Genomic DNA, 7,530 nt, shown 5'->3' with positions numbered 1-7,530 from the left:
GAGACAGAGCGGGGGAGGGGAATGTCACCATGGAGACAGAGCGGGGGAGGAGACTGTCACCATGGAGACAGAGTGGGGGAGGGGACTGTCACCATGGAGACAGAGCGGGGGAGGGGCCTCTCACCATGGAGACAGAGCGGGGGAGGGGCCTGTCACCATGGGGACAGAGCGGGGGAGGGGACTGTCACCATGGGGACAGAGCGGGGGAGGGGCCTCTCACCATGGAGACAGAGCGGGGGAGGGGACTGTCACCATGGAGACAGAGCGGGGGAGGGGACTGTCACCATGGAGACAGAGCGGGGGAGGGGCCTGTCACCATGGAGACAGAGCGGGGGAGGAGACTGTCACCATGGAGACAGAGCGGGGGAGGGGACTGTCACCATGGAGACAGAGCGGGGGAGGGGCCTCTCACCATGGAGACAGAGCGGGGGAGGGGCCTCTCACCATGGAGACAGAGCGGGGGAGGGGCCTGTCACCATGGGGACAGAGCGGGGGAGGGGCCTGTCACCATGGGGACAGAGCGGGGGAGGGGACTGTCACCATGGAGACAGAGCGGGGGAGGGGCCTGTCACCATGGGGACAGAGCGGGGGAGGGGACTGTCACCATGGAGACAGAGCGGGGGAGGGGCCTGTCACCATGGGGACAGAGCGGGGGAGGGGACTGTCACCATGGAGACAGAGCGGGGGAGGGGACTGTCACCATGGAGACAGAGCGGGGGAGGAGACTGTCACCATGGAGACAGAGCGGGGGAGGGGCCTCTCACCATGGAGACAGAGCGGGGGAGGGGACTGTCACCATGGAGACAGAGCGGGGGAGGGGCCTCTCACCATGGAGACAGAGCGGGGGAGGGGACTGTCACCATGGAGACAGAGCGGGGGAGGGGCCTCTCACCATGGAGACAGAGCGGGGGAGGGGACTGTCACCATGGAGACAGAGCGGGGGAGGGGCCTGTCACCATGGAGACAGAGCGGGGGAGGGGCCTCTCACCCTGGAGACAGAGCGGGGGAGGGGACTGTCACCATGGAGACAGAGCGGGGGAGGGGCCTCTCACCATGGAGACAGAGCGGGGGAGGGGACTGTCACCATGGAGACAGAACGGGGGAGGGGCCTCTCACCATGGAGACAGAGCGGGGGAGGGGACTGTCACCATGGAGACAGAGCGGGGGAGGGGACTGTCACCATGGAGACAGAGCGGGGGAGGGGCCTCTCACCATGGAGACAGAACGGGGGAGGGGCCTCTCACCATGGAGACAGAGCGGGGGAGGGGCCTGTCACCATGGAGACAGAGCGGGGGAGGGGACTGTCACCATGGAGACAGAGCGGGGGAGGGGCCTGTCACCATGGAGACAGAGCGGGGGAGGGGCCTGTCACCATGGAGACAGAGCGGGGGAGGGGCCTGTCACCATGGAGACAGAGCGGGGGAGGGGCCTGTCACCATGGAGACAGAGCGGGGGAGGGGACTGTCACCATGGAGACAGAGCGGGGGAGGGGCCAGTCACCATGGAGACAGAGCGGGGGAGGAGACTGTCACCATGGAGACAGAGCGGGGGAGGGGCCTCTCACCATGGAGACAGAGCGGGGGAGGGGCCTCTCACCATGGAGACAGAGCGGGGGAGGGGCCTGTCACCATGGAGACAGAGCGGGGGAGGATACTGTCACCATGGAGACAGAGCGGGGGAGGGGACTGTCACCATGGAGACAGAGCGGGGGAGGGGACTGTCACCATGGAGACAGAGCGGGGGAGGGGCCTGTCACCATGGAGACAGAGCGGGGGAGGGGACTGTCACCATGGAGACAGAGCGGGGGAGGGGCCTCTCACCATGGAGACAGAGCGGGGGAGGGGCCTCTCACCATGGAGACAGAGCGGGGGAGGGGACTGTCACCATGGAGACAGAACGGGGGAGGGGCCTCTCACCATGGAGACAGAGCAGGGGAGGGGCCTCTCGCCATGGAGACAGAGCGGGGGAGGGGCCTCTCACCATGGAGACAGAGCGGGGGAGGGGACTGTCACCATGGAGACAGAGCGGGGGAGGGGACTGTCACCATGGAGACAGAGCGGGGGAGGGGCCTCTCACCATGGAGACAGAGCGGGGGAGGGGACTGTCACCATGGAGACAGAGCGGGGGAGGGGCCTCTCACCATGGAGACAGAGCGGGGGAGGGGACTGTCACCATGGAGACAGAGCGGGGGAGGGGCCTCTCACCATGGAGACAGAGCGGGGGAGGGGACTGTCACCATGGAGACAGAGCGGGGGAGGGGCCTGTCACCATGGAGACAGAGCGGGGGAGGGGCCTCTCACCTTGGAGACAGAGCGGGGGAGGGGACTGTCACCATGGAGACAGAGCGGGGGAGGGGCCTCTCACCATGGAGACAGAGCGGGGGAGGGGACTGTCACCATGGAGACAGAACGGGGGAGGGGCCTCTCACCATGGAGACAGAGCGGGGGAGGGGACTGTCACCATGGAGACAGAGCGGGGGAGGGGACTGTCACCATGGAGACAGAGCGGGGGAGGGGCCTCTCACCATGGAGACAGAACGGGGGAGGGGCCTCTCACCATGGAGACAGAGCGGGGGAGGGGCCTGTCACCATGGAGACAGAGCGGGGGAGGGGACTGTCACCATGGAGACAGAGCGGGGGAGGGGCCTGTCACCATGGAGACAGAGCGGGGGAGGGGCCTGTCACCATGGAGACAGAGCGGGGGAGGGGCCTGTCACCATGGAGACAGAGCGGGGGAGGGGCCTGTCACCATGGAGACAGAGCGGGGGAGGGGACTGTCACCATGGAGACAGAGCGGGGGAGGGGCCAGTCACCATGGAGACAGAGCGGGGGAGGAGACTGTCACCATGGAGACAGAGCGGGGGAGGGGCCTCTCACCATGGAGACAGAGCGGGGGAGGGGCCTCTCACCATGGAGACAGAGCGGGGGAGGGGCCTGTCACCATGGAGACAGAGCGGGGGAGGATACTGTCACCATGGAGACAGAGCGGGGGAGGGGACTGTCACCATGGAGACAGAGCGGGGGAGGGGACTGTCACCATGGAGACAGAGCGGGGGAGGGGCCTGTCACCATGGAGACAGAGCGGGGGAGGGGACTGTCACCATGGAGACAGAGCGGGGGAGGGGCCTCTCACCATGGAGACAGAGCGGGGGAGGGGCCTCTCACCATGGAGACAGAGCGGGGGAGGGGACTGTCACCATGGAGACAGAACGGGGGAGGGGCCTCTCACCATGGAGACAGAGCAGGGGAGGGGCCTCTCGCCATGGAGACAGAGCGGGGGAGGGGCCTCTCACCATGGAGACAGAGCGGGGGAGGGGACTGTCACCATGGAGACAGAGCGGGGGAGGGGACTGTCACCATGGAGACAGAGCGGGGGAGGGGCCTCTCGCCATGGAGACAGAGCGGGGGAGGGGCCTGTCACCATGGAGACAGAGCGGGGGAGGGGACTGTCACCAGGGAGACAGAGCGGGGGAGGGGACTGTCACCATGGAGATAGAGCGGGGGAGGGGACTGTCACCATGGAGACAGAACGGGGGAGGGGCCTCTCACCATGGAGACAGAGCGGGGGGGGGGGGCCTCTCACCATGGAGACAGAGCGGGGGTGGGGCCTGTCACCATGGAGACAGAGCGGGGGAGGATACTGTCACCATGGAGACAGAGCGGGGGAGGGGACTGTCACCATGGAGACAGAGCGGGGGAGGATACTGTCACCATGGAGACAGAGCGGGGGAGGGGCCTCTCACCATGGAGACAGAGCGGGGGAGGGGACTGTCACCATGGAGACAGAGCGGGGGAGGGGCCTCTCACCATGGAGACAGAGCGGGGGAGGGGACTGTCACCATGGAGACAGAGCGGGGGAGGGGCCTCTCACCATGGAGACAGAGCGGGGGAGGGGCCTCTCACCATGGAGACAGAGCGGGGGAGGGGACTGTCACCATGGAGACAGAACGGGGGAGGGGCCTCTCACCATGGAGACAGAGCAGGGGAGGGGCCTCTCGCCATGGAGACAGAGCGGGGGAGGGGCCTCTCACCATGGAGACAGAGCGGGGGAGGTTACTGTCACCATGGAGACAGAGCGGGGGAGGGGACTGTCACCATGGAGACAGAGCGGGGGAGGGGCCTCTCGCCATGGAGACAGAGCGGGGGAGGGGCCTGTCACCATGGAGACAGAGCGGGGGAGGGGACTGTCACCAGGGAGACAGAGCGGGGGAGGGGACTGTCACCATGGAGATAGAGCGGGGGAGGGGCCTGTCACCATGGAGACAGAGCGGGGGAGGAGACTGTCACCATGGAGACAGAGCGGGGGAGGGGCCTCTCACCATGGAGATAGAGCGGGGGAGTGGCCTGTCACCATGGAGACAGAGTGGGGGAGGGGACTGTCACCATGGAGATAGAGCGGGGGAGGGGCCTGTCACCATGGAGACAGAGCGGGGGAGGAGACTGTCACCATGGAGACAGAGCGGGGGAGGGGCCTCTCACCATGGAGACAGAGCGGGGGAGGGGCCTGTCACCATGGAGACAGAGCGGGGGAGGGGCCTCTCACCATGGAGACAGAGCGGGGGAGGGGCCTCTCACCATGGAGATAGAGCGGGGGAGGGGCCTGTCACCATGGAGACAGAGCGGGGGAGGGGCCTGTCACCATGGAGACAGAGCGGGGGAGGGGACTGTCACCATGGAGACAGAGCGGGGGTGGGGACTGTCACCATGGAGACAGAGCGGGGGAGGGGCCTCTCACCATGGAGATAGAGCGGGGGAGGGGCCTGTCACCATGGAGACAGAGCGGGGGAGGGGCCTCTCACCATGGAGATAGAGCGGGGGAGGGGCCTGTCACCATGGAGACAGAGCGGGGGAGGGGCCTCTCACCATGGAGACAGAACGGGGGAGGGGACTGTCACCATGGAGACAGAGCGGGGGAGGAGACTGTCACCATGGAGACAGAGCGGGGGAGGGGCCTCTCACCATGGAGACAGAACGGGGGAGGGGCCTGTCACCATGGAGACAGAGCGGGGGAGGGGCCTCTCACCATGGAGACAGAACGGGGGAGGGGACTGTCACCATGGAGACAGAGCGGGGGAGGAGACTGTCACCATGGAGACAGAGCGGGGGAGGGGCCTCTCACCATGGAGACAGAACGGGGGAGGGGCCTGTCACCATGGAGACAGAGCGGGGAGGAGCCTGTCACCATGGAGACAGAGCGGGGGAGGGGCCTGTCACCATGGAGACAGAGCGACGGAGGGGCCTGTCACCATGGAGACAGAGCGGGGGAGGGGACTGTCACCATGGAGACAGAGCGGGGGAGGAGCCTGTCACCATGGAGACAGAGCGGGGGAGGGGAATGTCACCATGGAGACAGAGCGGGGGAGGGGCCTCTCACCATGGAGACAGAGCGGGGGGGGGCCTGTCACCATGGAGACAGAGCGGGGGAGGGGCCTCTCACCATGGAGACAGAGCGGGGGAGGGGCCTCTCACCATGGAGATAGAGCGGGGGAGGGGCCTGTCACCATGGAGACAGAGCGGGGGAGGGGCCTGTCACCATGGAGACAGAGCGGGGGAGGGGTCTGTCACCATGGAGACAGAGCGGGGGAGGGGACCGTCACCATGGAGACAGAGCGGGGGAGGGGCCTGTCACCATGGAGACAGAGCGGGGGAGGGGCCTCTCACCATGGAGATAGAGCGGGGGAGGGGCCTGTCACCATGGAGACAGAGCGGGGGAGGGGCCTCTCACCATGGAGATAGAGCGGGGGAGGGGCCTCTCACCATGGAGACAGAACGGTTGAGGGGACTGTCACCATGGAGACAGAGCGGGGGAGGGGACTGTCACCATGGAGACAGAGCGGGGGAGGGGCCTCTCACCATGGAGACAGAACGGGGGAGGGGCCTGTCACCATGGAGACAGAGCGGGGAGGAGCCTGTCACCATGGAGACAGAGCGGGGGAGGGGCCTGTCACCATGGAGACAGAGCGGGGGAGGGGCCTGTCACCATGGAGACAGAGCGGGGGAGGGGAATGTCACCATGGAGACAGAGCGGGGGAGGGGCCTGTCACCATGGAGACAGAGCGGGGGAGGGGCCTGTCACCATGGAGACAGAGCGGGGGAGGGGACTGTCACCATGGAGACAGAGCGGGGGAGGAGCCTGTCACCATGGAGACAGAGCGGGGGAGGGGAATGTCACCATGGAGACAGAGCGGGGGAGGAGCCTGTCACCATGGAGACAGAGCGGGGGAGGGGAATGTCACCATGGAGACAGAGCGGGGGAGGGGCCTCTCACCATGGAGACAGAGCGGGGGAGGGGACTGTCACCATGGAGACAGAGCGGGGGAGGAGCCTGTCACCATGGAGACAGAGCGGGGGAGGGGAATGTCACCATGGAGACAGAGCGGGGGAGGGGCCTGTCACCATGGAGACAGAGCGGGGGAGGGGCCTGTCACCATGGAGACAGAGAGGGGGAGGGGCCTCTCACCATGGAGACAGAGCGGCGGAGGGGCCTCTCACCATGGAGACAGAGCGGGGGAGGGGACTGTCACCATGGAGACAGAGCGGGGGAGGGGACTGTCACCATGGAGACAGAGCGGGGGAGGGGACTGTCACCATGGAGACAGAGCGGGGGAGGGGCCTCTCACCATGGAGACAGAGCGGGGGAGGGGCCTGTCACCATGGAGACAGAGCGGGGGAGGGGCCTCTCACCATGGAGACAGAGCGGGGGAGGGGACTGTCACCATGGAGACAGAGCGGGGGAGGGGCCTCTCACCATGGAGACAGAGCGGGGGAGGAGCCTGTCACCATGGAGACAGAACGGGGGAGGGGCCTGTCACCATGGAGACAGAGCGGGGGAGGGGACTGTCACCATGGAGACAGAGCGGGGGAGGGGACTGTCACCATGGAGACAGAGCGGGGGAGGGGACTGTCACCATGGAGACAGAGCGGGGGAGGGGCCTCTCACCATGGAGACAGAGCGGGGGAGGGGACTGTCACCATGGAGACAGAGCGGGGGAGGAGACTGTCACCATGGAGACAGAGCGGGGGAGGGGCCTCTCACCATGGAGACAGAGCGGGGGAGGGGACTGTCACCATGGAGACAGAGCGGGGGAGGGGCCTCTCACCATGGAGACAGAGCGGGGGAGGGGCCTGTCACCATGGATACAGAACGGGGGAGGGGCCTGTCACCATGGAGACAGAGCGGGGGAGGGGCCTCTCACCATGGAGACAGAGCGGGGGAGGGGACTGTCACCATGGAGACAGAGCGGGGGAGGGGACTGTCACCATGGAGACAGAGCAGGGGAGGGGCCTCTCACCATGGAGACAGAGCGGGGGAGGGGCCTGTCACGATGGAGACAGAGCGGGGGAGGAGACTGTCACCATGGGGACAGAGCGGGGGAGGGGCCTGTCAACATGGAGACAGAGCGGGGGAGGGGCCTGTCACCATGGAGACAGAGCGGGGGAGGAGACTGTCACCATGGAGACAGAGCGGGGGAGGGGCCTCTCACCATGGAGACAGAGCGGGGGAGGGGCCTGTCACCATGGAGACAGAGCG

This window comes from Heterodontus francisci, unplaced genomic scaffold (genome assembly GCF_036365525.1).
Source record: "Heterodontus francisci isolate sHetFra1 unplaced genomic scaffold, sHetFra1.hap1 HAP1_SCAFFOLD_85, whole genome shotgun sequence".
Classification (NCBI taxonomy): Eukaryota; Metazoa; Chordata; class Chondrichthyes; order Heterodontiformes; family Heterodontidae; genus Heterodontus; species Heterodontus francisci.
The sequence above is the reverse complement of the archived record's forward strand: the minus strand, read 5'-3'. Positions refer to the sequence as shown.